We start from the raw sequence: 27,851 nt of genomic DNA on the forward strand, positions 1-27,851 counted from the left end.
CAAGCCTTTGCTGAAGGCTCAAGGACAACAGCAGGGAAATAAACAAAGAGCAATAGCCAATTCGACAGTCTGGCTTATCTATCATAGCCCCTCATGTTTATCCGACAGTCAACTGCAGCTCCTCGACCAGGATCCGCCTGCCAGAGGACGGCAACCCCTCCACCAGAAAACCCCAAAGACCCTTCCAGAAGCTGAATCTCAACTACCTCTCCAGCCTCATATCCTGCCCCTACCTACCTCCCCTCCATGCTCCTAACTGTCCTGGGTCACCTGGAAATTCTCCATGTTCACTGAGACCTTCCAGGCTTCTGTATCTCAGCTCATGTTGTTTGTTGGCGAAGATTCTCCTTGACCACTCACCAGGCTTCTCTGAGACTGTTCTTGACTCGGCTTCAACCTTGGCCCCTAACAACTGGAACAAAACATGAACATAGTTTCTTAGCACTCAAGGTCACATCTCTAAGATGATCCTAGCCCCCGTTAACGTGCCTGCCTGAGAAAACTCAAGACTGTCCAAAGAATTTACAGTTTGTTCAAGCCGATACCTGGAGACAGGGCCCCTGTGTCCCAGTCCCTGTGGGACCGTAGGAGCCTAACTTTGATAAGCCGATAAGAGTCAGTTGACAAACCTGGATGGGTTTCACGTGGACCAACCCCTCCTCCCAGCGTTTTGTGATTTCCACTTCCCTGGCCCTGCTGAGGCTCTGTTCACTCCCCTCTCTTTTCTCCCATCCTCCCTCTAAAATGCCCCATCTCCTCCGTGCAAACAGAAGTTGAGTTCACGTCACACTGGACTCTTATCTCTTGCAATAGTCTAATCACTGATTAAAATCTGTCCTTAGCCTGTTAACTAATGTCAGGTTTTGTTTATTTTTGACACCCTCATCCTGGAAATCTCTTCCTTCACCCACCCCTTCCCTAGCTTGAAAATCCTACTCAACTTAACAGACAGCTTAAAAATTTCACATCTCACTTGCTAAGTCTACAACCTGTGTCTTTCTCTGTATCCTACAAGATCCCTTGTATCTCATCTCAGCCCTTACTTACCTTCTGTGTTTCACTAGGGTTTTGTTTGTTGCTTTGTTGTTTGTCTCCTTCACTGTAAGGAAGCTCTTTGGGAACAGGAGCTATGTATAATTATCTGTGGGTCCAAAAGCAAAGCTTAGATATGTCTTTATGTCATTGGTGCCTGAATTGCTGCCTTAGAACCATTTTCCACAGATTTAAATCCAAATAATTTAGCCAGATCTCTAGATTCCTGCCTCTGGGCCTCTGATTTTAGTAGAAATATAAAATAATTTATACCTTAGTGTGGCAAGAAGCTATGGTATCTCCCCTTCCAAAGCTGATTGTTTCCCCAAAGATCTGTCTTTTCTTTTTCTTTCTCTCTGTTTTTTTTTTTTAACATTCTCTCCCATCTTTATTATTCTATGAATCTATTTTAGAAAAAAATAGTCACTCATAAATATATATGAATGCATTTTTTTAAAGTCTTTTTAAAACTTATTTTTACTGAGGAAGCATTGGTTTATAGCATGTAAGTTCCACGTGTACGTTAACATTACTACTTCTGTACACACTTCTGCGTTCTTACCCCCTAAAATTTAATTTCCATCCATCACCATACAGTTGATTCCCTTAACCCATTTTGCCCTCTCCCCACCTGCCCCTTCCCCTCTGGTCACAGCTACTCTGTTTTCTGTATCTGCGTGTGTTTGTTTTTGTTTGTTTTAGTTTGTTCATTTATTTTGCTTGTTATAGTCCAAATATGAGTGAAATCATATAGTATTTGCCCTCCTTCATCTGACTTATTTCACTTAGCATAATGTCCTCACGATCCAGCCGTGAAAGAAGATGAAATCTTGCCATTTTCAATAACATAGGTGGACCAATGGTCTTTCTATAAAGATAGATGTCTGGGAAGACATACGTGCTAGTTGGGGTCTCTCCTCATATGGTGTGCTGCCTGAGAAGGGCCACTGGGTGGGGCTCAGTGGCATGGAAAATTCTGCCATATTTCTGCCCAGCTCAGCTAAGGCCCTTCTATATATATATATATATATATTATATATATATATATATATATATTTACACACACACACACACACACACACACACACACACGACAAACACAAGACACACGGCACATGTTACAACATCATATCCCTCCATGTCCTCACACACATCACACACCAAACACTTGCCATCCACAGATACTCACACACAATGTATATTGTACGTGCACACACACTGGGAGTGGAATAAATGGAGATATTTTTGAGACATATTCTTGAGAATGTTGGGCTACTCTAGTCAATGAGTTGTTTAAATAGAAATAGTGAAGTAGAGTGCAATCAGCAAATCTGCTCTTCCAGCCTTAATTCCTTCTGACCCACTCGAAATCCTCACCCTCCAGCCCCATCTTGTCTCCTTATTGTGCCTGAAAGGGGTTTGGATTCTCCCACCTCTAGGCTTTTATTCACATTGTTTACTCAAGTGCCTTCCTCAATTCTAAACTCCTAATAAACATATCCAGTATTCAAGGCCCTGCTCAAAATACCCTAATTTGAGAAATTTCTGAGCATCTCAGTCTACTAGGAACCGAATTCTTATGGTGTAAATTAAATATCCATTGAAATGATTCATGATGTTTTCATGTTACAACAATTTGATTATAAGTCCTTGAGGTTGGGACCCTGTCTTGTATGTCCATACTTAGCGCTTAATGCAGTACTGCACACATCCTAGCTGCTCAGGACATCTGTAAGGACTAGTCGTCTGTGGGAGAAGACTGTGTGGCCTCCCCCTCCATCATGGTCTGTGATTCTCTGGCCCTTAGCCAGAGGCCTTCTTCCTTCAGACACCCTCTTGGATAATGGGTTATTAAAGGCATAAACCCAAGGTCATAAATAACTTATCTGAGTCCCAATAAATCTGTACTTCATATGAAGCATGTTATTTTTGACAACAGGCCCAATTCCTTTGGAAATCACGTAGTAAGACATAAGGGAGGCATCTTCCACAGAATCGCATGATGATTTCACATCAGACTCTTGTCAGTCCTCACTCAAAATATAACACATTAGCCAATCAGATACCACAACCTTGGTGGCTTCAGCCCTCACAACAGAAAGCTGCTTTATTCCTCTCTCTTGGGGCTGGAATTTCCACTGCCCAGAAGCCATTTGTCTTGAAGATTTCATTTTCAACATCAGTGTAGGAATTTAAAAAAAATGTCATTTTAGCTCTGCACAAGATTGAGATAAATCAGGCTTTTTTTTCCTTCTTCTTTTTCTTCTTCTTCTTCTTCTTCTTTGGGACTTCCTGGCCCTGGTGACCCTATAATGTGAGTGTTGGGGGAGGGAAGCTGCTAAAAGATCCTGGGTTTCCCATGACTGAGGAATATAGGCACAGTTAATGTGTCTAGGATACAAGCACATTGATGTAAAAAAGCCCAGTGAATTGAGTAAGTCTAGGCGAGTGCATGGGTTTTCTGAACAGACCAATTGGTACCAATGTTTTCATTAGTCAACTTAAGTCTGGGAGCAATTCACTGCACTCTGACAGTGAGTTTTATACAGTTTTGTCTATGGAGAATGACTGCTCATTAATGCCGGCTCCGTAATCAGGAAAAAAATCTAAATGTTCTTAATTTATTTTTAAGTATCACAGAGCATTTATCCATTCATTCATTGATTTCACCAGTATTTGCTAAGATGATGCATTGTGCCTGGGAGCTGCAGATACAGTAATCAGGGATGCTTTTCCAGTATGCATAGTTCTGGGTAAATAACTTTCTGTATAAACTATATAAGTCACCAATATCAGAATGTCAGCAGCATTGGGAACACAATCTCATGTCATTCCATGAAAGACATACTATGCTGGCCAATGGGAGCTATTTCTTCCCAGGCTCCCTCTCAGAAATCTACAACAGAGCCAGACCACGTGGCCCCAGGACATCTCCAACTGCCCCCATGGATCTGTTGGCCCAACCTGAACTGGTCTTTGACACTGGAGGGGGACTAAGAAAATTTCCAGGAAGCCACTCCAAAGTATGAGGCTGCTTGATGTGCAGGCTGGGGCAGCACCCTCCTGCTTGGGTCCAAGAGTGGTGTTGACACTGATGGCGTAAGTCGTGTTTCCACTCTCAAGGAGTCTCCCTTTGTGTGCAATGTTCTTCTAACTCCACATGTCATGTAATAAAATAAGTGGACTCAAGTGTTATGGATGCCATGAATACAGCACATGTATGGTGCAGTGGAAAGTCAAAAGAAAAATTGGTTACAATTTGATCAATCTAAAGAGAACTAAGTAGAAATATATTTACGAGATTGTAGAGTTGGGCATTTGTGCCCCTGGGATGTCACTGAAAGATGATTGGGAAAATTATTTTGTTTGATTTGTCATGCTTTTTGGGAGTCTACAGAAACTTCACCATTCAGAATTGACAATCTAAAATGAACCACACTGGTAATAAGATATTGGGATGTAGAGAAAATTGCATTTGTGTTCCACTTATGTCCACCACTTGATAGCCGTATGATGCTGGTGGAATTAACTCCTCTCAGCCTCTTCATCTATAAAATGGGAGTCACAATATTTATTTCACTTATTATTTTGAGGCTTAAATTACAGATTTATCTGTAAAATCATGTTCATGGTATATATAAAAGTTCTTTTTGTTTGAAGTAAGAGCAATTATAGAAAATATATAGAAAGTATGTTTTGAAAGAGAACGATCATCTCAGTCTAAAATAGGAGCCTTTCCTATGAGCTTATGACTTCTAGGTACAGCCCCCAAAATGTTCGTTTCTAGATCCTGCAGTAAATTTCAGGCTATACCAACCAGGATGGGTGGGTTTCCAGGCTGAGATGTACACTCCCTAAAATTACGTTGGAATATAAATGTCTATCCTGAGCGTCCAGACTTCCTCATTGTCTTGGTTCAGACTGTGTTAAAGACTGAGTATTTGCTTCCTACTCCCAAAATTTATGTATGAAGATCCTAGCCCCCAACGTGATGGCATTAGGAGGTGGAGCCTTCGGGAGGTAATTGGGTTGTGAGGGTGGCACCCTCATGAATGCGTTAGTGCCCTTATACAAATTACTTGCTCTTTATCTTTGCTCTCCACCATGTGAGAGTACAGTGAAAGATGGACATCTACATACCAGGACGTTGGTTCTCTCCAGACACCAAATGTGTTGGTACCCTGACCTTGAACTTTCCAGCCTCCAGAAATGTGAGAAGTTAGTGTTCATTATTTAAGCCACCCAGCCTGTGGTCATTTGTTATAGCAATCTGAACTAAGATCTCACCATCTCATCTAAACCTAACTAGTTCTCAGATGCTCCACCTTGTAATACCATTCAACATATGGATTTGGGGGAAGAGAAACATTCAGTCTACAGCATTCAGTTTCTAAATGTAGACTCAGACCCCCAGGAATGAAGGCTGCTGGGAAGCAGAGGTGTGGAAGGAAGGCTGGGCCCATTACATTTTTTCAGTATCTGCAAAGCTTCCTCAGCACCTGCCTCCACCCGTGGAAAAGGCTCTGCTTCCCCACTCAAAGCCTCAGTCCATCCAGACCAGCCTAATCACCTAACCTGCCGCCATCCCCTAGTCTTGGAGCACAGCACAGCCTATGCCTGACGATAGGTGGGGGTGAGACTGGGGGCTACAGATGTTAAAGCTGGGAATCAGGGCTCTGGGTGGAAGTTGAAGTCGGGGGCAGGAGCAGACGGGATAGACGAAGACCATTAAGCTGGGAAAAGAGACCATTTGGGGAACAGGGAAGATGCTGATCTGGCTCAAACAAAGGGTGTGATCAGGGAGGGTCGAGGGGATGCTGTGGGACTTGGGAGATAACATCCCCACCCTAGACCTTGCCTCAAGGCCCTGCCCTCCCCAGAGGCTGCCTCACAGCAGAGAAGTCGGGAAGGCGCCATCTTTTTAGCACCTCTGGATTTTACGCCTGGGAGCAAAGCACTAGGAAATTAAGAGAAATGTTTTGTGCACTTGCATAGAAGGGGCCACTGTTTTGGAATCGACACATCCCCTTATAATAAGCCTGCACAGAGAAACAGATGGGAGGAGATAAGTATCAGACTCCTGCCTCCAACTCTGTCAGCCAAAAGAGAAGGAAATTTGAGCTGTTCGCTATGGGGGCTTCCTCCAGCCCAGGCCGGCACCAAGATTTTGTGGTTGAGTTACTTCCCTTTTTATCAGAGTCCTTCCATTTCCTAAGATGCAGATATTCTGGAAGAGAAAACCCCTTTAAAGGAAAAGAAAGAAAACTCTCATTTTTATTGACAGGTTCTGCCAGACTTATTTGCATTTAATGTTCATAAAAACCTTGAGGCAGGGATTGTTACCATCTCTGTTTCTTACAAGAAGCAGGCTGAAGACATAAGGGGTTTATATCGTACAACTTTCTAAGGGCCTGGCTCAGAGTCGCTGAATGCCTGGATTCGCATTCAGCACTTGTATAATATAACCTATCGGGCTGGAGGCTCACTCTCTCCAAGTAGAAAGATGCAGTAGCAAGAAATGGAGAAAGGACATAAATCCATAGGTAAAGCCTCAAGTTGGATTAGATCATCAAAGCCCAGGACCATTATCAAGTCTGGTATCAAATCATCAGATGTGGAAGAGCCAGGGCCCAGGTAGGGGGTCTGGGGCTCTACCCGGCCACTCAGCCTCCTTGGCAGTAACTTAATGTCCTAGTAGACAACTCTTTGGGAAAGCTGGATCTTCAGCAAACTAAAAACTCCGAGGAATGGCTGGGCTCAGAACCCTTTATGGTGTCTCTGAGCATCAAGTCTCTGTGGTCTCTATGTATAATTCAACACGTGTCTGTGTGCATTGAGAGGTGGTAACGAGAAGGGTCCATATACAGTGAAATTTGTTTTATACCATGATGATGGACAACAAGATTTGATGGGTCCAACTACATTCTCCAGCTCAATGCAAAGCTCCACATTCAGAATACACAGAATAGGACACTGAAGGGACACTGCATTTGGGGGGATGAATGAATGAGTGATGATGAAGACAAGCATGAAAGAAAACACCTAAGAATTTCTAGGACGATCGAGTAGGATGAGTCCCCCTGAGTTGGTTGCTTCTGCTGACATTATATCATGAAGAGGTGATGACTGGAACTCAATTAGCCATCTTGGGTTGTGAGGATAAAGGCCACACCTGTGTACTGCAGAGTGATCTTTGGGATGAAGTCTGGTTCCTACAGGATAGTGGTACTATCAGGCCAGCTTTGGGCTGCCAGGGACTCTCCTCCCACCCACCACCCACCCTCCAACTAGGTTCAGTGCTGTCCCATCCAGTGCTTGCCTCCCATCTTACCTGGCACACTAAATCGAAATTGTTCCCTGACTTGCCTTGTTAACCCACCAGGCTGTGCTCTTCCAGAAGACCGGGACCTTCAAGGCTACACCTCTCATGTCTAGCAAGGTACCTGCTACCCCATAACGTCTGCTGAACAAGTGAGTGAGTGAGTAAGTAACTCATGGAGTTGATGAAAGTTTTTTATGAGAACAGTAGGGGTGTTCCAGCTATTAGGATCCTGTGGATGCGGACAGCTGCAAAGGACAGAACATTTTGGGTGCATCTCGGGCCAAATGCATGTGTGAAGGGGCCTTCTGTGTTCCAGACAGACCCCTCCCCTCCAGCCCTGTAAATACACAGCAGAGATCGATGGTGACACTGACTCACTTGGAATGTGAGGCGTAGGGGGGCCCGTCAGGGGCTGAGGGCTAGCGACTGACAAGGAGACACCTGCCCCAGCTGTTATTCGTTCCCTCTGCTCGCCACCACTTCTGCCCAGGGCTGGTCCATCCCAACCTGCTTCTTGCCCTCTCTGGCCAAGACTGATGGTCCACTAGGCACCGCCCTTCCTTCTCACATCTGCAAGACCTGGGTGAGAATCAGTTTGTGCCTCCTTTCCATGCAGCCAAGTCCCCGGGGCCTTAGTCAGCCTGCGTGGGTGTTGTTTATCCTATCATCCATCTCCTAATTCAGGACACAGTGTGTTAAGTAAAACACGATGGTGTAGAGGCTGCCGCAGCTGACGGCGTGTTTTCTTTCCTTCACACCTCTTTCCCCTTAACCTCTGGTCTCTTTGGCCTTTTCCTCCAAATTTCTTGCCATAGACCTCTCACTGCGTGTCTTTCCTTCCCTGGCCACTCCCTGAGCTGTGAATACATCTCTGGAGGAATGACCGTGTCTCCCTTCCTTTTGTTATGACAACTGAGGTGCAAGACCCTTCTTCCTCCTTCTGAGCTATGTGACTCCAGGGACCCCTAAACATTTCTGAGCCTCAATGTACTAATTTATAAAATGGGATGGCGAAGGCTGCCTTTAGAGCAGGCTGACCGTGAGCGATGTAGTACGGAGAAAGCGGCTGAAATGTCTTGGTGACTACATCAGGATAAGAAGGCAATGAAGGTATTTTTATATTTGCAGGTACAGGAGCGAAGGGGCAGAGAGGGCCAAGGCACATAGAAGTCTGATCTCTGCCACTCACCACTGTAGAGTCTTTCCCTCTTTCCTCCTCCCCTTCCGTTTCCTGTTTGTCTGTTTCTTTCCGTCTCCAGCCATCCTCCAGGTGTTTGAGGTTGACCACCACATCATCTGCACTCTCCTCCTTTCTTCCCCAAGCTGGGCTGCCTGCAGCAACAGGTGAGATCCAGAGATGAGGGGCCGCTTCCACCCCCACCCCCACCCCCACCCCACTCCCACACACACCGTGATGACCCTGAGGACTAACATCCCTCCATGGGTGGAAGCCAATCAGAGGCAATGGGATGAACTGCTTGACCTCACAATTCTTCAAGCTGCAATGATTTTTTTAGGTCTATGTTTTTTCCTGAACAATTTTCCAATCCTCGTTTTTCTCCCTTCCTTGGGTGGTTCACAGAGGAGTCTCCTGACCTGCACACAGCAAGAACTAAGGAATCGACCATATGCTCCATCTAGCGGTGCCCCAGGGCCCCTCTGCTTGTCCAGTCACAGTTCTCAGACAGAGTGAACTTCGAAAACTTCTCTGAATGATAGACTCTGACCCATGGACCATCAGAGGGAACTGATATCAACAGATGACTGAGTTGGGGAGAGGTACAAGGGGGACAAATCTCTACTATGAGCCAAGTTTGTGCTCAATCACGCTATTTCTCTTTCCTAGTCTGGATCTAGCTTTCCAGAATACCCAAGTGCTCCCAGTTACCCAGATAGGGCACCCACTTGGGAACATCATCAAGCATTGCACTTCAAGGACACTCAAATTAGGACAAAACTTTGTCTACAGCATCCCGGTCCCCACTTTTTCACTGATAAAATGGTAACCTACGATTGAAAATACATCCTAGATTTTCTGAAGTCAAGCATCAGGGCATCTGTCTTCTGATGTCCCTGGAATCTAAGTCCCCTGCCATCCATCTCAGACTGAAGAGGGTGGAGGTGGGGAAGATGAACTCTTGGGTAGGGAAGTCCCTGCTTCCAGCCCCCAAAATTCCAACAGAATGCCTTTTATGCTGAACATCTTTTTTTTTTTCCTGTATGGCTTGTTTCCAATTCCTAAAGGTATTTTCTTTAAACAAATTATGAAAAAAAAATCACTTTTCAAATTTTACCAACTAGATAGTGAATCCTCAGTGTGTCTGAAAGCAAATGTTTTAAATCAAGGCTTTGAGTGGATAATGGTTTATAGACTCACCTTTTCCCCACTTGCCTTTCACAAAACCATCTTCAATTTCCTATGAAAACCTGGGAAAGTAAACATCAGCATATTCATTCAATTTCCCTTTGGCTCACCAGGACTTGTTTCCAGAAATATCTTTGATTTCCTCTGACAACTCTACTATCTTTCTATTTCCCTAATCTGACATCATCCCTGAGTGTTCCCCCTTAGCCATCTCAGTTTACATAATTACATTTTCAATTTGTCTCCTCCAGTATCTCAACTCCTCTTCTTATACTTTTACTGATAGTTTGTCTAAAATGATGATGGTGGTGGGGGTGTGAGAGGGTAGAGGAGACACAGAGGGGTGGGTAGAGGAGAAATTTTGAATTTTGTCCTTTTTCAACCCTGCGTTCACCCTGAGAGTACATGTGGACCTGTTCATTCACTTGGCATACCCACTCACATGAATTTACTTGACTTGTAAGTCAATCTGTGAGTTACTATATGTTGGCCATGTATGCAGCCTCCAGATTCTTCCTCAAGATCCTCTTTCTCCTCCTCCATTTATCTTTTCAGGAAGTAGAGGCTTCTCCCACTGCTGGTAGGAGCAAATTTGTCTTCTAGAAGACTGTGCCACTTCTGGGAGCAAACTCTTTTCTAAGATCCTCATCTGTAAGTTGAAGTGTTGGATATGATGATTTCTGAGGTCCCTCGTATAAACTGGTGAAAGTTTAATTGAGATTGTAACATGTTAACTGAGCTGATGCCAGGGAGGACCAAGGAGGAACCAAGATCTAACTGATACACCCTTTAGAGTCATAGATGGTTTGGGAGAAGAAACATTAGAGAACAGAGAAAGAGGGTTAGAAGTTTAAGCAAAGCATTAAAATTCTTTTGAAGACATTGTTGTCCCCCCACTTCTCAATGCTCCTGAATGTGTCCTCAGAACCTAAGGTGGTGTGGCCTGTGTTCTTTGACGTAAACTGTACACTGTGAGCAACTACAGCACCACTACTGGTGGTTATCACTTATCTCGACAGTAGCCCTTGTTGCTGGTCACAGCAATAATTCTATTGGAATTTAACATCCATGGCCTTTGAGGATCTGGCCTCTCTGAGGAGGATAAAGAATTAATCAATAAATAGCAGGGCACCAGTTTTGCGCAGTGGGCAAATGTCCACCTGGATGTAGGGAAAATTACAGTGCCCTCTGCTAATAACAGCCTGCCCTCCTTAAAGCAAGGTTTCTATTAAAGAACTCCCAAGTGAGTCTCTAGGTACCCTTCGTCTTCCTTCTGCCTTACCCATTGGCATGGAATCCTCCCATGTTCCTGTTGGATCTCCTATAGACTTGTGATGAGAGGTAAACATTGACCTTCCTATACTAGGTCGTTAGCTAAGGGTGGCCTGTGGACAGAACAGGTTCTGCCGCCTGTGTTATCTGGCACATTTAGATCAAGCTAACATCTCCACACTATCCTGTGGCTTTCAGCTGGCACAGAGTTACACATTTACCATCTTTCTGAAAATTGAAAATATTTACATGTAGAGTATGGTAAATATAGGACCATATTTTAGTCATTTCTGTACCCTCACAGTGATCAGCACAGAACTTTGCAAAAGTAGGAGCTTTGCAGGAAATCATATTTTCTTTTTTTTTTTATTTTGTTTTGCTTTTTTAAATTGACGTATAGTTGATTTACAATGTCATGTTAGTTTCTGGTGTATATCATAGTGATTCAGATATATATATATATATATTCCTTTTCATGTTCTTTTTCATTATGGGTTATTACAAGCTATTGAATACAGCTCCCTGTGCTACACAGTAGGACCTTGTTGTTTATCTATTCTGTATATAACAATTAGTATCTGCCAGTTCAAAACTCCCAATTTATCCCTCCCCCCACTCCTTTCCCCTTTGGTAACCATGAGTTTGTTTTCTATGTCTGTGAGTCTGTTTCTGTTTTGTAGAGTTTATTTGTGCCCGTTCTTCAGATTCCACATATAAATGATATTATGCGATATTTATGTGTTAGTTTTGATGATGATGATCATGATGAAGAGAAATGATAAAAAACAGTCAAATATTTTTCAAATGGATTTTATAGATAGAAAGTTATATGACACTATCTTGTTGTATTTGAATCTTAGAACCAGGGTAGAACAATAAACCATTTCAGTGACAGAATATGAGCCTGTGGGGAGTGGAGACTGCCTTTTAGGCATCTCTACATTCCTAGGCCTTATCATAGGCCCCGGCAAAAAATCTATGCCTAATCTTATTGGTATATACTTACTTTGTGCATAAAAAGACTTATTAAGTGTTCACTGCAAAGCACTATAACCAAAAAGATCATGCATTGCATAGGATAAGAGGGTGCTATTAACACATGAAACAATTCGAACAGTGTTCCCCAAATGAGTGTTTAACTATATCATGGTGTCCTTGAGAAGCAGTAGAGAGTCAAGCTTCTACTTTCTTGTCACCTGCAGCTTTAGAAAGAAAGACAAACAATAAACCCGTGATCAGATCAATAAATTAGATAAATTCAAATAATGAAAAGTGCTCCAAGAAAAGAAGATAGGACGATGGCATTAGCAGCAATGGATGCCTAGGGAAGAGCTATTTAGCAACTGGAGTCTGGAAAGACCTCTCTTGAGGAGGGAAACTTAGAGTGGAGACCCAAATGATTAGACAGAGGCAAGCGTGCATTAGCTTGTTTCGTCCTTACAGCAACCTTATTTGGTGGCTATTAGCCCCATTTTGTATGGGAAGAAATCACGACCCAGAGAGAAGACTGTCTAAGGCCACACAGCTAGTAAGTGACCCGACAAGAATTTGTTCCAGAGCTATTCAACCCCGAAATCTTTGTGTGTTCGCATTTCTATTACCTTGTCTCTTGAGATAAGAAAGTGAATGGAGCAAGAATCTTATGCAAACAGCCAGTTTTATAAACATATTTCTAGATGTAGGTACCGGTCTACATCCTGGGTACTTAGATACCGTTTTGTGAGATACGTACGGTGAAATTCTTAGCAGTCTTGATGCATGTCATGAAATTGTCTCAGCAATTTAGATTTCCTTCTTTTTAAGTGCACATAGTGTGACCATTTTAAACATAACGCACAGATATATTTGAGGAGGAGCCAGGAAAGCCAGGCCCAGTGTGGACTCTACCACCAAGTGTCTCTAGGATCTCAGGCAAATCACTGTTCCTAGCTGAACTTCAGTTTCTGTATCTGAAGATAAATATGATAATGTCCAGCTTATTTCTGGACAATTATTAAGACTCTAAAGTGAGAAAAATGTGATAATGTTCTGAGAAATAGAAATATAAGTAATTTTGACTGTATTAATTATTTTGGCAATCATTAAGGAAATACAGAAAATCAGATTTCATGTTCCTTTTTCTTACCAATGCCTAGACATTAATGGGTTAGAAGTTAAAGAACGTCAGAAACATATTAACATAGCTTCTACCTGCCAAAACTATGCAGTCATAGTAACTTTTCAATTTAATTATCATTCATGCCTAAGAAACACTTGCCTTAATTATCTAAATTGTTGGTTGGGTGTAAGCAACCGAGTTCTTTCCATAAACCTCCCATTTATTGGCCAAGTATAGACTTGCCATGAGCCTCGACTTGGAGATAAGTATCTTATCCCATCAAGATATCTGTCCTAGAAGAGAGTTGTGTATTGGAACTATTACTAAGACCTTGGCGTTTCCTTTTCCCATGCGCTTCTTCCAGAACCTCCTGCTGTAAGAGCCATTCCATTTTTTTTCCATGTTCCTTAGTAAATATTATTAATGATCCAAATCACAATAATCCTATTTTTTCATGTTCATAGCGCTTTTGTAGCATAAGAACTGCCTTCACACATATTTTTATCATTAATCTTTAATCACACATATTTTTTTCATTACTGAGAATCAATGATGTTGGATTTAATCCTCATTTTAAAGATAGCAAAAAGCAGCTCAGAGAGGTTAAGATGTAGTTAAGGTGGAACAGCTAGGGTGGGTGGCGCGTGGCCTCAGACTGAAGGCTCTCCTGTTCTCTATTCCCTGCATCCCACCCCCGCACACAGTGATGTTGAAAGAGTTTGGTCCTCGCTGGATTTTAAACAGACATTATTACATTAATATCTTTAAGTATCTTAATTAGGTCTTACAGGAAGGAAAAGAAGTATTTGGTCACCAAAACAGCCTGAGGATTCCAACTTGAAAGACTGAGTCTGTTTCAGATCACTAGATAGGGTGGTGGCTCCATTTGGCCAGGAAACTTCAACATAAACGATGAACCATGTGGAGTGGGGGATGCTTGCCTAAAGCCTCCGGCCCGTGAGGAAATGTGACTGTATGTGGTAAGTGCACCCAACACCTACAGCAAACACTCCCACGGCCACCAGTGTTGGATTCAATTAAACATTAAATTCATCATTTTTAGCAAGGAAAGAGAACAGCAAACAGTTGCTCTCTCATGGCTAAACACCCCTTGGATTTGCTGGCCTTTGATTTATTGGAAGAAACCTGCTGGGAAGAACATACTGTGTAGCTGATTAATGTCAGCTTCTGTCATCAGTTTCCACTTAGATTCTTGGCCAGCCCTGACATCTCCTCCCTTAAGGATCCAGAAGAATTTGAGGGCTGATCCAAGAGCTTTACTGGCATGGGATTTGCAGAATGTGGTGTTTGCAAAATAAGGAAGATGAATGGAAGTGGAATCCCATGTTCTCCACTGGACTTGTTTCTTTAATTCATTTCTCCAGAGGCCCCGCTCCATGCCAGGACCACACCAGCAAGGGGACTGGGGAAAGTGTGTTCCCAGGCTCCGGTACAGATGTCTTGCATTTCCTGTGCTGCTTTATGTGCTGCCTCCTCAGAGCTCGTCAAACTGGGAAGGGGTCCGAGGAGGAATGCAGTGCACACACACCATCAGAACCTCGCTGGGACCCTGGGACAAAGCCTGTGGAAGAGCCCCGCCCTCTGCTCCCAGGTCAGGCACACGTGACTTCGGTTTCACAGGGTCCTGCAGCACTACGATAAACCATAATTCAGTGACATTATATTTAAAGTAAGCAGACTTTTCTGTATGTTTTTTTTCTCTTGTTGGAGGAAAAGCCCACTATTTGAATTCTTTTAAACAAGGCTACCTTACCCCTTCCCTTTAGTGGGCAAGGGATCTAGAAAGAGATGGAAATTTTAATAAGACCCTAAACCCTCTCCTTTCTGAATTCATTCCCCTGGGCAGAGAGAAAAAGAGAGAGAGAGAGAAAAGAAAGATATCGATTGAGAAGTAAAAATCTGTTCTGGTTATCTATTCGTGTTTAACAAATCATCACAAAACCTAGCGGCATGAAATAGCAGCAATTATATCTCACAGTTTTCAAGGGTCAGGAATTTGGGGGGAGATGGGTTAGACGGTTTAGGGGAAGTTGCAGGCAGAAGCTAGGAAAACAGGGCCTCAACCACAGCCAATGGGGTTTTGCTGGGGCTCCTCTCTGTCTCTCTTTGTTCCTCACTCCCTCCTTATTCCCTGGAACAGAGAATAGGGATTTTAAAAATGGAGAGAGGATGCAAAAGGATCCCTATTGCCCTGAGATCCACGGCGTCATCCAGCTGCCACTAGGTGCATCTCAAGTTGTTCGAAGGTGAGTTCCTTATTCACTAATGTGTCCCCAGCAAGTGACTTGTTATCCATGTCCAGTAAATATTTGTTAAATAAGCGAATGAATGAATGAATTGATGAACAGATAAATAAATGAATTTGCACTGGTGCTTTTGGAAACCAACAACAGGATTCCAGAGCCTTTAGAATGGAATAAGGTGGTCCTTCCCACCTACCTAAAAGGCAGTTAGCCTGAGGTGTGACAGAGTCCTGTGTCCAGGGAGCTGGCTTTTCTCTGGGTGGTAAAATCCACCCTTCCTTCTAGAGGCATTGAATAAATTGTTTTGGTACATTTAAAAGGCCAACCAATGTAAAATTTAATACACTTAAATCTTTTAAACTTTTTTTTTCCCCCAGCTACTCAGAACTCAAGTGCCGATCTTTTTTGTGGCAAACTGAACTCCAGAAGTACCACAAGCACATAGCTATAGATGCCAAGGTTTGAAGCATCCTTACATGTTACCAGGATCAATGTGATGCTATCTTGGCCAGTAGGTGGCTTAATCAGAATGACCCAATAAACGAATAGCTCATTTTCCTTATGATAAACTGCTTCCTTGTTGTATCATAGTATTTATTGGGCAAAATGATTTTCCCAAAAGAAGATAAGCTGTGATCTCTTGCTGAGAAAGTTAAAGCAAGCATTAGCCACCTTGAAATAACTGTGCGTTTAAGATTCTGGATAAGAAACTAGTTTACCCCAACCATCTTTAAATGACACATTTTGGGAAATTAGAAAATTTGAATATGGTCTGGATGTTAGATTTACTGAAAGTTTATTGACCTGAAAAAAGGGAAATAATTACCAGGACGAACAAAACATTTCCGAAACAGAATATACAGTGTATATAGCAAGATCTTGTTTCTATAAATGTAATATTGTTACTATAATATTAAAAGTCATAATAATAAATAAATACACTTAATAAATATGCCATTTGTATATAACATAAAAACATAAGGGTATTTCTGTATACAACTTATTATATATTATGTTACATACAAATTACAGATTTGTTATTGTTGACAGTAGAGATCTTTAGGGTAATAGAAATATAATGATTCTGTTTGTTTATTTCACCTGCCTCCCTGACTGGGGAGGTCGCCCGCCCGTACACACCCCATGATGCAGCTGTGTCTCCCTGTTCTTTTATTATATCAGCAATAATATTATGCTGAGGTCCACACTATCCCCTCAGGCAGAAAACCCCTTCCTTGTCTTCTCTACCCCCCTATTCAAGGCCCATGAAGACTTCTTAGATCCTCCCTGTTAGCCAACCACATGGTTCCTGCGGTTCTTTGTCAAGCTTCTTCCGCACACATTTCATTCTGCCCACCGGTATCCTACATTGCTTCCAGAACTGTGGTGAGGCCAGAGAAAGGGGTGTGACTCAGGATGGCCAGGTTGAAAGTCCAAACGGTGCTTCTGCTTAACTGTTGGATTTTAGGGAAGTTGTACCGTCTCTACCATCTCCACATGTTCCAGATAATGATGATAATATCAATCTGACCCAATTTGTGAAGCTGTTGCAAGAAAATGGATGCACAAACTGTTTTGACTTGGTAACTTAGCATGTGTGCCTGTGTAAGTGGTGATCACTGCAAAATGTTGAATGACAGCTGAAATTGTCTTCACAGGCTTAACTGGGTGACCTTGAGAAGTCACCCTCTGTCTGCATCTCAATTTCTGACCTAGAACCCAGGTTCTAAGCCTAGAATCCTCAGAGGAGCTTCAGAAGACATGGTATGTGGAATTGTGCCTGTTGGTGCATTTTTCTGGGTTCAGCATCCAGTTTTCATCAGATCCTCAAACAAATCTGAGCCCCAGAGGACAGTCGAGAAATCCAAGCCAAATGCTAATGAAGATTCTTTTTCTGGGCCTGACAGTTTGTGTCTCTAAGAACTTTAGACCAACATGTTCTTGTAAAAGGTACAGAAGTACATTTTGCAAGACCAGAAAGGGATTATCGCAGATGAGGAAACTGCATCCTGGAAGGGTGAGGTCAGGTGCCAGATGTTAGCAGCTGGCAGGTGACTGACACTGGAGTCCTACCAGGGACCCAGTGAGATGGGTAAATCACAGAGTCACAGATCATTTAAAACCTCCTTAGGTTTTAAAATCAGGGTGGAGTGGCCAATAGCAAACCCTGAGAAACATCCCGCCTTTTAAAATAGAAGGCATTTTGGTTAAAAAAAAAAAAAAAGCCCTTGATTTGAATTGTAATTTTGTAATTTTCTGCCTACGTGTGCTGTGCTGGCAGCCAAGGACTAAGAGACACTAAGTCTTGGAATAGTCTCCCCACTAATGGAGAGACAACCTTGCTGTCAAATGACTACAAAATCAGTGAGAATTTAGAGGACCCGGAGTCAGATTTGGCTGGATATCCTATTTGGTTATTAAGTACTGAACTGAATGGGTTGAACGAAGGCCCACGATGCCTTTGGAATATCATCACAGCACTTATTGTCCATGAGAGCAGGCTCCCTGCTGAGTATTTTGCATACACAATCTTATTTAATTCTTTCAACATTCTTGTTGGGCAACAGGGGGAAAGCTGGAGTGGACAAGAATAGAGGACACGGAGGTATCAGACCTCTGAGAAGTGAAGCCACTCAGAAGTATTTCTGGAAAATCAAAAGCAGGTTACTCAACTTCTCTGAGCCACGGTTCCTCAGCTTTAAGTAGGGGTTATAAACCTCCTTTGCAAGAACTGTTTCCCCGCGGCTTCACTTCTCACAGATCTGGTACCTCCATGTCCTCTCTTTTCTAGTTCATCCCAGTTCTCACCCTGTTATCCAACAAGACTGCCCAGTCATTGTTTCCGGGGTGGTCAGTGCTTTCTACTATCTGACTTTAATCTCCATTTGCAGCCCCCTCACTGATCCCTCCCCACAGCATGCCTAGGGCTACACCTGCCTGAACCGCTTGCCATTTTCTCCCAGCACAGCTCCATCCCCACTGTCCACCACCTCTGATTTGTCCCGTGCTACTTATCCTCCAGGATCAGCTGAAAGCATGCCTTTTACAAAGGGAGCCAGAGCCCCACAAAGAGCCTCAGCAGGCAGCCCTCCCTCCCCAGGGCCCCTGAGAAAGAAGGGAAGGACAGGCCAGGTTGCAGACCTGTGTGCCCCTGCTGCTTCATGGATTCACCGGGCGTGCAGGCTGGGGCCGCTCAGGGGCCTCAGACAGAGGCTCGTTGAACCACAAGGGAACTGTGAGCAGCAGCAAAGGAATCCAAGTCCGTGGCAGAGATAGGAAGGGAACCAAGAGGTGCTGCCTCCCAGTGCAGGGCTCTGTCCACTTTGCCCGAAACCTCTGACCACCCCAGGGGAGGTGAGAACAAAGGGTGGAAGCAGGTGCCCTTACCTGGGGCAGAATCTGGGGACAAGATCAGTTTCCGTTGTTAATCAATGGTCTTGCTTACTGGCAGTGGGGGCACATTTTGTCCAGCTTTACTCAAATTGCCGTTAAAAACATGTGGAATGCCTTAAATTTTCTTTAAGCCTCTGGGTAGAAGCGATGCTACACACAGCCCGCTGCCCGAACCGGGGCGGAGCCTGGCAGCTCTCCCCTCCCCTGAGGCTGTCTTGAAGCAGCCAACCAGGCAACAGGGAAGCTCTGAGGGGTGGGCGTGACTGGGAATGGTTTCCAGGGCCCCTCGAGCAACCCCACATGTGAACCCTGTGTTCTGCTGCTTGTAAGTGTGCCTCAGTTTCCCTAAATCTCCGAATTGGGATAAGGAATTGAGTTCAACATACCATAAATCCTGCAAACATCGTAACCCGGAATGGAGACTCATAGAAATAATGAGTTAGTTCTTTTGGCATCAACTCCCAAATTGCCAATTTTCTCATTAAAACCAGAGAATGGACAATTTTAAAGAGATGATTTCCCTTAAAGATAGTAATCTGCAGTTTGATATTACAATATCGTTTCTTGAAGTCAGTGGTTAGTTAAAATGGCTGCTCAAAGAAGGTACTCCTTTCCTTCAGTAGGTTGTGATCAGGATGTGGCCAGAATGTCATTATTTTAAGATGTATATTCTGTGTACAAGTATCACCTAGAAGTGCATTGTAAGTGGTAGTGCTTAACTGCTTCACTGTGACCATGTTGAAGAGGGGTGATTTAGTGGAGTTAGAATTTATTGTGTTACAGAAACACATGGAAATTGATCAGAAGTCAGGCTGAGACACACATAGCAAAATGCATATTGCATTTTAGGTCAAGTATTGATGTGGTCACTCTGCTGTATGAAATCTGGAAAGAAATGAATATGAGCATTAGGTTCACATTGAGTGTCTGCTTCCTGCTACTCTACTCCAAGGGAAACTTCCTGCTTTTTCTTTCGATGAAGTAAGGTATCTCAGCCTTGGCACTGCTTTTTTTTTTTTTTTTTCATTAATTAAAGTTTTAATTCATCTTCCTGATGGACATCAAAGGACATAAAGTGCTGCATTAGAATTAAAATTATATAATACAGCTAATATGAAGTTGGTGGCTTTATTTTAAACATGTAATAGCATTTAATATATTTATTTTTTTAATTGCAGTATAGTTGATTTACAGTGCTGTGTTAGTTTCAGATATACAGCAAAGTGATTCAGTTATATATTTATATTTTTTCAGCTTCTTTTCCATCGTAGGTTATTACAAGATATTGAATATCATTCCCTGTGCTATATAGTAGGTCTTTGTTGTTTATTTTGTATATAGTAGTATGTGTCTTTTAATCCCAAACTCCTAATTTATTGCTTTCCACCTTTTCCCTTTTGACAACCACAGTTTGTTTTCTATGTCTGTGAGTCTATTTCTGGTTTGTAAATAAGTTCATTTGTTTTGTTTTAGATTCCACATATAAGTGATATCATATAATATTTCTCTATTTCTGTCTTACTTCACTTAGTATGATGATCTCCAGGTCCATCCATGCTACTGCAAATAGCATTATTTAACTCCTTTTTATGGCTAAGTAATATTCCCTTGCATATATATATATATATATATATATATATATATATATATATATATATATATATATTTCACATCTTCTTTATCCAGTCATCTGTTAATGGATGTTTAGGTTGCCTCCATGGCTTGGTTATTGTAAACAGTGTTGCTGTGAACATCAGGATCTGTGTATCCTTGGCACTCTTGATATTTGGAGCTGGATAATTCTTTGCTCTGGAGACTGTCCATTGTCAGATGTATGGCAGTATCCTGACCCCTACCCACTAGATGACAGTAGCACACGTCAGTTGTGCCAACTAAAAATGTCTTCAGAACTTTCTTGCCAAATATCCCCTGGGGGTTAAGGGGTAGAAAAAGTTCACCCCTGGTTGAGAAATGTTGCGGGAAGAGACCAGAATATGTTTCACTGGAGGTCCCTCTGGAGGCAGTAGATGAACCCAGTGACCTCCTCCCACCTGTGTTCCAGCTCTAACATCTCAAAGTTAATCTAAAGTAAATGCATTTCATTGTTCATTCATTTTAGTTCCAAGCTGATTTCCAAATGAAAAATGTTTGCAATTTACGGTGAGTAACAAACAATTTTTAAACTTTCTCATAACTTATGAGAACAAGAAAATGTCCTAAATTTCATTCCTACAAGATGACTATTTGGCTTTAATAAGATAATGTTTAACAATCTGCCTAAAAGTGTGTTGTTAAGCAATAGATACCAGTACCCGATTACCTTTGATGTGACTATAATATAACTGTTTTACCCATTTTCCCTGGATATATTCACCCTGATACTCAACTTTTCCATCTCTTCCAGCTCTATCTGGGTCCCACTAAACCTAAAAAGTTATGTTCAGATAAAAACCATTCTCTCAACAGAGATGCTAGGTCTTTGCTGACCAGGGCCTTAGTCATGATTCTTCCCAGTCAGCTCCCAAAGAGGAGGCTGATAATCAACTTCAGATTTAGACAGACCTGGTTTCTAATGACGCCTCTGTCATTCTTAAGTCGTGTGCCCCTCAGCAAGACACTGAGCCTCCCAGCGTCTGGTCTGTGCGAGGGGTGGTGCTTAGCAGGCTAAGGCCGAGGCCTTCCCTGTGTGAGAATGTTCACAAGGTTATTCAGTTTTAGTGTCCCTGACCGCCTGGCTTGGCGTCTGTCTAGATTCTAAAGGAGCACCTGGAGAGGCTTCTAAATGTGGGACGTTATGAAGATAACACAGCATTGAGAAGAACTGAGCCCTCACAGTAAGTGAGGCTGGATGTTAACTCATAAACTTGAACTTAGGTACTAACATACATCACACTCAGACTAAACTCCAGGAATTCTGATGGGAGCTTTGCGATTCTGCTTCGTGTAACTCTTCTGGAAACCCCTAGCCAGAGGGCTGGAAGAACGAGAACTTACCTGTTTTGGATCCTCCTAACCTCCTAGGTTCTGCTCTCTGTCTTTGATGTGACTTTATTCTTTCCTTTTTACTGCTTGAAAAAAATCTTAAAATTTTACTCATGGCGTGAAACCCATTTTTTTCCCCTAAGAACTGTCTTTATTGATTGATAGCCATAGAGATTTGCTTCCTTCAAACAGCTGTACACAAGACCACTGTTCCCTTTTCTGTATTAACCTCAGAATGGCCTCTTTTGATTTACTAGTTCTCCAATTTTCTCTCAAATCTGACAACTTTGCTCTACAACTGGGTTTTTCTCTCTCTCTCTTTCCCTCCCTTTTTATCCCCTTTTTCTGTCTCTTTTTAATTTGGTAAACAATTTTAAGATACAGAAAACATATGAAAATCATCCATGAACTCAGGACTCTAAATCAATCTCTGTAAATCTTATATCGTATTTGCTTTTTTAAACAAAAGAAAAAATATCACTGAGTAACATGCAAACTTAAATATATATCTTTCTAACAAACTGGAAAATTAATATCTTATAGTAGAGAAAGGAAAATAATTTCCCTCTCAAATTCCTTCTCTTGCCCTCTCTTTTGATTGTCTTGTAATTACATCATACTCTGACGTTAACTGCCCAAATACTACTGATATTTGTGGTTGATGAGATTTCGACATGTTGCCATATTTTTATGATCATCTTGTCATCTTTTCTTGTATTACTTCTTGTTCGATCCCAATCTTGCCTTCTGAGTTTATTTTCCTTCTTGCTTTAAGTTCGTGGTTTAGTATTTCTTTCAGAGACAATCTGTGAGTAGTGAACTTGGTCTTCATTTCAGCAGTTCCTCTTTAAGCATCTAATTCCTTCATGTGGGTGAGGTCAGCTCACACACTTGACCCACAGCAGGGTCTGGGCACATTTTCCGTAGAATTCTTTTGTGAGCCCCAAATTTAAAAGAGTGCTCTCTGAAGACCAGTGACAACCAACCATCCCTGTGCCTGTTTCCCTCAGTATCACCTTAAGGATTTACAGCCTGGTTGGAATCAGATCCCCTTTGATTCCAGTAACGTTTTACGCAACATGCTTAAAATGGAATAAAGTCATATTACATGACAGAAAGAGTCCTACTAAGTGGAGACATAGCTCGACAAGATCCCCAGACCTCTCTGGTGTCCCTGCCCCCGAAGGGCTGGAACAGAACATTCTGCCTCCCAGGGAGTCTCGGCCGCCCTCCTCACTCTCTCCTGTTATTGCTTTGTTTCTAGACTACTCCCTGTCCCAGGGGAGGCTGATCATTTGGGTTAGTTTGACTGTTTCTTCTGCTGTCCTTGGAAAGCCTCTTCCCTCTGCTAACGGTTTCAGGGATCAATTGTTCTTTGGCAGAGAAAGAGACTCGATGACAATGAAGAGTTTCCATTTCATCTCCCTGCAGCTGCTGACCCGAGAGAGCAAGCCAGACCTAGTACCTCCTCACAGGAGAGGAAGCAGCCTGAGCCCTGGGGGTTAAGTGGATTAACTCCCTCCATCACCTGAGCAAAAGAAGACAGAGACCAGGGTGCCCTCTTCCGAGCAGACCTACCTGATGGAAGCAGGCAAACTCTTCCCTCTCACGTACAGATATTATGCAGCTCCATTCTCTGTCCGGATTCAAGTCTGGAGAAGTTAACCCATTTCCTGGTGGATCAGTCTGTACACTTCCGGGGAAGAGCTGATGACGTACAGAAGAAAATATACCTTTGGGTTAAAAAGACAGTAAAGTTAAAAGAAAGAGAATACAAGCTCTTTATTGATTTTCTTGCCAGTATGTTTCTCCTGTTTAAGCAGAAATCGAAGAGTTTTGCCACATCTCTTCTTTTCTAGGTATTTTGTTGATTGTTCTTTCCTTCAAATAGTAACTTCAACACCAGCTGAATTAAAACCAAATCTGTTTTCATAGGAACACGAATATATGTATGTATATGCATGACTGGGACATTATGCTGTATGCCAGAAACTGACACAGTGTAACTGACTATACTTCAATTAAGAAAAAAAAAATCTGATTTACATACAAGGTGACCAAAAAGAGTTAAATTTGAATGTCTCCCATGTGAAGGGAGAGTCACCTCCCTTCTTGCCTGGGTCCTAAGTCCTTCATCTGCCCGTCTTCCTCATCTCACTGTGTCTTTCCCAGAATGTTCTGGATGAAGGGAATAGGAGAGTATGCAACTCAGTGTACTTCCAACCAAGTGCTGAGATGCCTTCTTCCCCTGAGGCAAAGGTGCTTAAGACTAAACCTGAAACTGTAAAGAAAAGGAAATCCTAACATAAATATCACTTCTCAGCTATGATTCATTCTCCTTTCTTTCCTTCTTTCTCATAAACACATGCATATTCACTTAAAGCAGCCTTAGGTTCCAGAAGTGAAGACATTCTTAAGAAAGGAAAGTTTGCAAACTGAACATCCCATGACCTCTGCCCTGATTACTGTGTAACTGCTGGCAGGTCATTGTCTTTAAACAAGAGAATGAGCATCTCAGTGATTAATGAAGGTTTTCTTGACTGGCAGGGGGCCTTACCCAGATGGTAATAGAATTTTCCACCAACGTCTTAGTTTTAGAGTGAAAATAGTAGAGGAAGGAAAAAAATATGCCAGTGCTTGCAGATTTGTTTCAAGCTCATTGCTTTTGGACACGCTAAGGGTTTGTGTAATTTTGGTGATTACCATTATTCTCTTGATTGTTTCTCAATTACTAAATCAAACTTTTCCTTTTGAGCTTGAATTTGACCTCTCTGATATTCACAAATGGGTCACCCAATCGAAATCATATTTTTCAAAGTGCCATAAGTAAGATTTTCAGAGACCGCTTTGTTGAGTACCAGTCTCTCTCTGCTAAATTACAAACTACCCCCACCCCTGGAAATACCTTCCATCTGCAATCTGTTCTCTTTTATGGCCCCCAGCATGGCAAAGTTCGCCAAAATGGCCATTACAACTTTGATTTCTCATCTTACTGCAAAGAAGACACCAAATTACATGGCCCGCTAAGAGGAAGAAGTGAGTTGCCTTCACAGCTTTGTGGCAATAATGAGCCCTCCTGAGAATGTGCTTACCTCCCAGCTGATGATCAGAGGTGGCAAAGCTGGTCTTTCCCACCATCTCTCTTTCTCTTTCAGTCACTCAACGCCAATCTACCACACCCACCCTAACCCCTAGACACATTTTCCCACTTTTCATTTTCCCCGGAGAAAACACGGCTTCTTCGGAAATCAACCAGTCCTCTTTCACCTTTAAGAGAAATTTGCTTATCGTGATGGATGCCACTAGCTGTACACCCATATCTCTTTTCCCATTTTTCCCGAGCGCAGACCCTGACTGCATCTCCCAGATTCCCTTGTGTTCCCTGTGAGCATGTGACTGAGCTCTAGCCAATGAAATCACGAGGGCTCCTTCCTCTCAGTTTTGCTCCTCCATGTCTACTTGTCTTTAAGGCTGACTGGGGTTGGGATCTCCTCAGAGTAACTTTGCAAGCACCAACTTGACAGCTGCAGACCTGCTCTCAGCCTGGAGTCCTCAAATGACCTCATGGAGCAGAGACCCCCTTCCCTCACTATTCACAGACTTGAAACCATCCCGGGACATTAAGTGATTGAGAAATAAACTGCTACTGTGTTGAGTGCTTCGTATGTGGGCTTTGTTGTTATCTTAGCCTCGTCTACACACACAAAAATGATACTTTAGTGCTCCCTTCAGATGGATTTGCATTTTATAATTGGGTCATCTGATAGCTTTCAAGATACAACAGAACAGGGTGTCCAAGGAGGCACTCTGATGATTGGTGAAATGGAGGTTCTGGGCTTGCGTGTTTGTGCCCACAAAGAACAGCCACAGATAAAATACCAGCCATATAGAGATAGCACATCTATTAACCAGTTTATAGCAACCTTTAACCTCCCTTCAACTGAAAACTAGGGGAGCTGGATAATTTTCTGTCTGTGCTGGCTTCAGATGTGGCTTGATGTAGAAATAAACTTCCAGCATTTCATAGGTCTTGCCTGGTGAGGGACCTGGTTTGAGATATTACTGTCTGATTCCCTTTCCAAGGGGATGATGTCTGGGAACCTGGGCTCCCAGGCAGGACTGTGTACCCCGGAAGCCCGGGGAGAGGAGTGAACACCTGCGCTGTGATCAGGAGCAGTGTCCTTCAGGGTTTCTTGTCAGATTGCAGCTACAGTGTCCAGGACTGAATTATTATATTCAAATTGGGACAGGGAAATGGGACACCCACACACATAAGCAAATGAGCAAGGATGTGAGAGGTGCTGATGTGTGAGGAAGACTGGAGAGCCCGGTGATCCAGGCAGAGCCAGTGGGGAGGTGACCCAGGGCAGGTGAGGCTCCTGATGATGCTGAACCAGGTCCTGGGCAACTTCTGCAGAAGTCGAGTCTGGTTTATGCTTCATCATGAACAGACAATTATTTAAAGTGATAAATTTACCTGAGGAACTTCATTGAACTAAAAGATTGTATTTTGTTATTGCTAGATCAAACTCGGGCAAATGACCTCTATGCTTCCTTCTTCCTTCCTTCCTTCTTTTCTTTATTCCTTCTTCCTTTCTTCTTCGTTAGGCACAATCTGTATAATAGACATGACATGCAAAGCACTGTCATTAAATGAATAAATAAGATTCACTCACTGTCCCCAGGAGGTTCACAGTCTCATGGGGAAGAGTGACATGAAAATAGACAATAACACAGATGGTCAGTTGTAAGGCACAAGTGACAGGAAGCAAAGAGGAAAGACACATAAATCTGCCCTCAGGCTGCTCTTTCTGGATCCTTGACACATGTCTCTGCACTTCAGACAGCAGCCTCCTTCTTGCTTTGGGTGATCTGTAACTCTGACATGGACCAGAAACTGTAGAATCTTGAAATGAATCAGACCTTTATGGAAACCTCAACTTTCAGAAATCTTTAAAGAATCCAGTGTCTGAAGTGTTTTCCCCTGGAAACCCTCCTTAGCACCCCCTCCCCTTGGAAGAGGACTGCCCTCCCACTCAGAGTGGTGTCCTATTTGAGTTTGGTAACATGGAGCCAAGGTCAGTCTGGTGTTTCTCAATTGACAAATTCTCATCTGTCAAGAGATGCTAAAGGCACCATTCACGATCAGATGTACCCCAAGGCCATCAACTTTTAAAAACCGGCCGTTGTTTATCAAGTTCTGTCAACCAGAATTGGGTATTTCTTGCATTTGTTTGTTTGAGGAAAAAGTTATTGTGCTCTCTCTAACCACCCGCCCTACAAACAAAAAAAAAAAAAAAAAAAAAGAAGAAAGCGTTTAAATAAATAAATTTCACAAAATAGTCCTCTTCCTTCAGTTGAGGGAGGGCAGGCCCTCCACATTATGGTACATAAAGTTGACTTGGTCAAAAGAACTAATAAACCAGAAACACAGCTAGCTGCTTTGACCTCACACATCCCTTCAAACCTTCTTTGCAAATGGTCTGTGAGGGTCTTAATCTATTTTAATAGTTCTTTGTAAATTATAAAACAATTTTTAAGATATATTATCATATTTAATTCTCCTCACAACTCGTGAGGAGGGTAAAATTATTTGCATTTTATGGATGATAACTGTGGGGTTCAGAGGAGGTTAAAAACTGCCCAAGGTTACATAGCCAGAAGATAGATAAGACTGGATTTGGGTTAGTATGAATCCAAGTTCCATAGATTTTCTACAAATGCAGTGTTGTATAGCTATACCCCTTTTTCTCCCAGATTAAGACAGCCAGGGCCATCTAGAGAAGCCGTGAGGGGCAGGGGAGGGGACAAATGCATTTGGGGGAGACCTGACAACTCGGCCTAACTCTATGTTCTGTCACATGTAGACTTTGGGACTGAATTATCCAAAACAGACTCAGTGAGATTAGAATCACAATGCACAGAAAAGTGCATACATACAACCAGTCCAAGTGCCACCACAAAGAAGGAAACTCAACCATTAGCCATCAGGAAGCACAGAAAGGCCAGCTCTGAAAAGACCAGCCTTGACTGCTAAAAATGTGGTGGGGCCCTTAGGAGGGACCGGTCTCCCAAAGATCCTAGCACACCCCTCCTGCATGCGCTAGTGAACCCTATACAAGA

The 27,851-nt window shown here is 42.7% G+C and overlaps 1 long non-coding RNA gene across 2 annotated transcripts; it reads left to right on the forward strand.

Annotated features, from left to right (window-relative positions):
• The first annotated feature begins 14,252 nt into the window (after window positions 1-14,252).
• Window positions 14,253-27,043, forward strand: LOC141573466 (uncharacterized). Of its 2 annotated transcripts, none has more exons than XR_012499230.1 (3): window positions 14,253-14,779; window positions 15,251-15,356; window positions 23,160-27,043. It is a non-coding gene; the product is annotated as an uncharacterized LOC141573466 (long non-coding RNA). The 2 variants fall into 2 exon arrangements; XR_012499231.1 differs by having other exon boundaries at window positions 14,281-14,701.
• Window positions 27,044-27,851: the final 808 nt, after the last annotated feature.

The sequence above is a fragment of the Camelus bactrianus genome, chromosome 15 (assembly GCF_048773025.1).
Source record: "Camelus bactrianus isolate YW-2024 breed Bactrian camel chromosome 15, ASM4877302v1, whole genome shotgun sequence".
NCBI lineage: Eukaryota > Metazoa > Chordata > Mammalia > Artiodactyla > Camelidae > Camelus > Camelus bactrianus.